Below are 4,871 nucleotides of genomic sequence, written 5' to 3' on the forward strand. Positions count from 1 at the left end.
GTAATCAAAATACACATGCAATTACTCCACATATTTAATAATTTGTCAACTTATACAAAAAATATGGCTAAACTACTTACATTTACATACATAATACACATACTTACAAAACAAAAAATGTAATTTGACATTTTAAAGGAAAATTGTAGGTTTTTACTGAACATCTTAAGATTTATTAACTCACTGTAGTGTTTATACTGTCTTACTAAAGTTTAAAGTGAAATCATGACGTTGCTGCTGGTGTTACTACACCTCAAAATAGTTTATGTTCCTTTGAAAATCCTGGAGGGTTGACTCATAACTCCAGAGCCTCCATGGGGCTACACAATATATCTAGACAATGCAACAAGGGGGAAGTAAGTGTTCCTGTATGTAAACCTGCTAAACAACTCTAGACACATCACTTGTCTTTCATGACTAAGATTAGTGTAGGTGGATTGAGATATTAAAATTTCTGTTTTAAAAACCCTTTTTTTCTGCATTTCAATCTTCACAACCCTGCTCTCCATGTGTTCTTCAATGTGCTTTATCATTTTGTAAGTCACAGATAGAGGCGTCAGACTGAATCAAGCCCATTATGACTGATTAAAGGCCTCCCAATTAAAGTGAAATTACAGCTTTAGACTAAATTCCTAACTGCACATCAAACCATCAGCCAGCAGCCATGCTGAGCACGGACAATCTCTCATTTTGCTGCTAACGGCTCATTTGAAGAACTGTCTTTTAGCACACCATTTATTGTGATATGAGACCCATGCAGTCAGACGGGCCTTTCGAGCGTCAGTCTTCTTCGCCGGCCTCTTCGTTTGATCAAGATGCGTGATCTGCACCCTTTTGAAGTATGGTCAATTGGCACAGTGTTGCATATTCTCTTTCCTATGCAGAAATTGTCAAGAATTCACTGCGGCAGAGAGTGGGAGAAAGACAGCGAATGTTTGCTACAGTGACTGGCCGTAACCCAGCCTTCGCGTTTCATCTAGCTCATTGCCGTGAGGCTTGCGAGTGGTGTCAACATCATACATTATGATAAAACACATTACAATCCTCTGTGTTCGGGAAAAAAAAACTTAAAATAAAGAATTTAGCAAGATTTTGATCTTTCCGTGACACTTGCGCTGAAGTCGGGGGTTGGAATGGGCGGGATTCTGGCAAACCAACTCGGTGTCTCGAAGGAAAGCAGTCTCTGATCTGGAGGCAAAGAAAAAGAATGATGCAAGCAAAACGAATGGCAGCTTGTTCTTTAGCCTTATCTGTCACCATCAGCCATAATCTGTCCTGTGCTGTAGATTAATTTAAAGATTATGGAGCCCTATACATTCGTATGGTGCGGTGGAGTGCCGCAACACGAGAGAAATCACAAATAGCATCCGGCTTCCCTCTGAGAGTGAGGCGCAGCTCGGTTTGTTCCTATACTTGTGCCTCGATCCTCTGTGTTCTTTCAACTTGTTTCTTCGTCTTGCCCAGTGACACATAAAAGCTTTTCACTGAATCAAATCAGCAGTCTGCGATAATTCAGTGTGACAATGTAACAATTGTGTTGGTGTGATCTTATGTGGGGATACTTCTATCATTCACACATCTCTCACAGAGGCTGCGGCAGCAAAACTGGGTGAAAGTTCAGGGCGGCAACCAGCGTTGTGGGGGAATAAATGAGGTTAAATTTTGTCGCCTCCCCCACTCCCCCTCTGCCCACAGGTGGCGGCTGCACGTTTCTGCACAGGTGCCTTCGGTAGTTGCGTGAGTGGTCCGAAACTGGCAGGCCATTTTTAAACATGCAGTCTACATGCCACGTCTCCCCTACATAACCAATCTATCAAGCCCTAACCCGGCGGTACGTGCATATACTCCCTGTATCACAGAGAAGGCTTGGAAAGCAACTGTCATAGATGGCGTGATTGAATTGTTCCCTTGCACTGTCACCAGAGGGGCTATTACTTCAAATTAGCATACAAATTCAAACCAGGACAGATGGATTTGTCACATTGCGGTCGCCATCTTCCTGGAAGATTGGCTGTGCTTGTGCTGCGCGATGGAGATAAGACACCTGTCTCGGTGCTGGTGGGGGGAAGGACCGGCGTGGGATGGGAGGACTGGGTGGGCGGATGGATTTCCTGAAACGCTGAGGTGTTCTGCAATAAACTTCCCTACCCACGGACTCAAATGATGATGAGGCACCATCCAGGACTCTGTGGGTGGTAGGAGATTGAGCTGTAGCAAGCTGGTGATTCACACTGTTTGGAAACACAGTGAACAATACCTGTCTGGAATTTGTTTGCGGTTGCTACTTTTTGGTGAGTTACTGTCAAAAAGCCACATAAATGTCCTCCGCCCACTCCACACACGACATCAGCACAAAGTGTAAGGATGGATGCGTAACAGCTGTGGGATTAAATGCAGAGACGACTCTCATGCGGTGCTCCGCAAGCCCTTGGCTTCAACTTTTAATAGCCAAACAAAGGATGAACCGCATCCCACCTCGGTCCAGATTTCACTGTTAATAATACAGAGACGCGTATTCATATGTATGAACATCCATCCCCGTGCAGACGCAAGAGTAAGAGCAAGAAAATAAGACCGCTTGCTCTCCTCGTGTAGCCTCACATCAGACACTAACAAAATACAACTTGGAGACGTAATGATTTTCATTTGTAATTATGGCAGGGTGAATCAATGGGAAGTATTGAGCATGAAAAACTGTTCTTACCCCAGGATCAATTCCATATAATTTCCAGATCAGCTCAAACTAATGGGTTTTCTATTGGCTTCACTTCGGAGAAAGACTAATCTCTCTGGTACCATTTTGTGGTTTCTGTGGATGTTTCCAAGCAAAAGGCCATCCACTTAAAAACTCGTCTCCCAAAAGTCCAAAAATATTGAAGCACGCATGCTAATTTCCTGACTTAGCATATTACACAATCTGCAGGCTTAATTTAAAACTCCCTTAGTAGCAGGTCTACTATCTCTGCCTGCCTACATCCAGACACTACAGAGATTGTGAAAATGCTTACTGGTTCATTTTTTGCCTCTATCTTTAGTTGAGGCTTAAGTATATTTCCTTACAATTGATGTAAAGTTGAGATGCAGAAGAGACAAAAGGAAGGTTATGGTGATACGGTCGACAGTCCACCTGCAGGAGAAGAAAGGTGCAGAGAAGCGGTTAAATACATTGCGTTTGTTTGCACATTCACTCGTTCTGATAACGGATTAATTCTTTTAATCGAGTAAAAAGTATGGTGCCTTCTTTGCCCACAGTGTAATGTCCGTTTGCTTTGCTTACTCCATTGTGAAGTCTTAAAGACATCAGATTTCTTCTTAACACCCATTTGAAGTGTCTTAAAATGATGCATTGTTAATTACAGCCAGGTGGGAGCCAGCAGGAAGCTTCACCTCAGCTACTTTAAGTCATTGAACTGGATCCCTCAATTCCTGCCTTTCAGGCATATTCTAGTATGAATGATTGTAGTATTGTTCATATGTTAACTAAGAATCTATTAGCTTGTACCCGTGTCTGTGTGATGCACACAATCTTTATTTAGAATGGTTTGGTGTAAGTCGTCATCACTGCAGTATGCTGCTGCACAACATTCAAGTTTCTGTTAGATGTTATTCACAAACAGTGTTTCTTAACACGTCTGCTTGTTCTTGACTCGTGTAACTGTGGGATTTTAGATTTATGTATTCATATGTACACACTTCTACACACATTTCATATTACATCATTTATAATGTGTTTGCAGGCCACCACGTGCAATTCTTTCTTCCCTGGTTAAAGTTATCTATCTATGGATGCAGCTCGGTAACCAAGATTATAGTGTGACCAAGTAAGAGTCCACACACACCATATCAAGTAAATAAAGACAGTGACAGCTACGATGTTAAAATCCATCCATCTCTTACATGCTCTCTGTGGCAGGCTATATTAAGCTAACCTAAGTAAGCTAGTTCTGGTTACTCCCTTATTCACAAGGGACCATCACAGCAGGTGGCGCCACATATTTGATTTGGCAGGTTTTTACACCAGATGCCCTTCCCAAGATCGTGTATCCCCTCCCTGGATTAAATTGTCTGTTAAGTGTATGTGTATACCACTGCACTACTGAGCCAGTGAAGCTGACTTAAGTGACATTTGAAATATCTTTCGGATTAAAATATACACAAGCACTCCCAATATAATTTGGGAGTGCTTCACTGGAAGCCAGTTTATAGATTAAAGGGTAAAACGAGGAGCTACGTGCTTTCACTCTCCAGCTCAGACAGCACTTTGATTATGTTAAAAGGACAGAAACTTGTTGTGCACTAAACTGCCACCTGCAAAGCTGTGATGATGAGGCATCAAGGGTGGTACAGCAGAATCTTTTTCCCCTTTAGTCTTGTTCAAGAGTCCTGCTGTTCATACTCCTCGTGGTATTCATGCATCGCCAGCCACACAGAGCTTGTCTAGACTAAGCTGCTGACCCACAGAATGAGAGGGGAAAAGCTTCTCAAGAAAGTTTGTCAGAGCTCAACCAACTTCGTTTATAAGGAATCACTTCTAGTTTCTAAGTTTAATCTAGCAAGGCATACTTCTCCCAACCGCAAGGTTTACCTTCAACATTAGAGAGGCAGTGACACAAAGCAGTACAGCCAGAACAGGCTCCAGCGCAGCAGGGATTTCACACTGATCTTGCTCCGAAACATTTGCAATTAACATCCCCCTCTCCCCAACTGTTTCTGAAGCTATCAATATCCCAGTAAGAAGATTTAACTTCCCTCAAGAGCCGGGAAACGAGCTGGATTTGGCAAGTCAGGACGTGCGCGCACGTGAGGGTGAAGACAGAAAGTTTATGTACAGATTATCCTGTTATTTTAACGCAGACAGAGGAAGAAACATC

This window comes from Copadichromis virginalis, linkage group LG3, assembly GCF_057382275.1.
Source record: "Copadichromis virginalis isolate Kocher_CV1m ecotype Utaka linkage group LG3, C_Virginalis_male_GT1.1, whole genome shotgun sequence".
Taxonomy (NCBI): Eukaryota; Metazoa; Chordata; class Actinopteri; order Cichliformes; family Cichlidae; genus Copadichromis; species Copadichromis virginalis.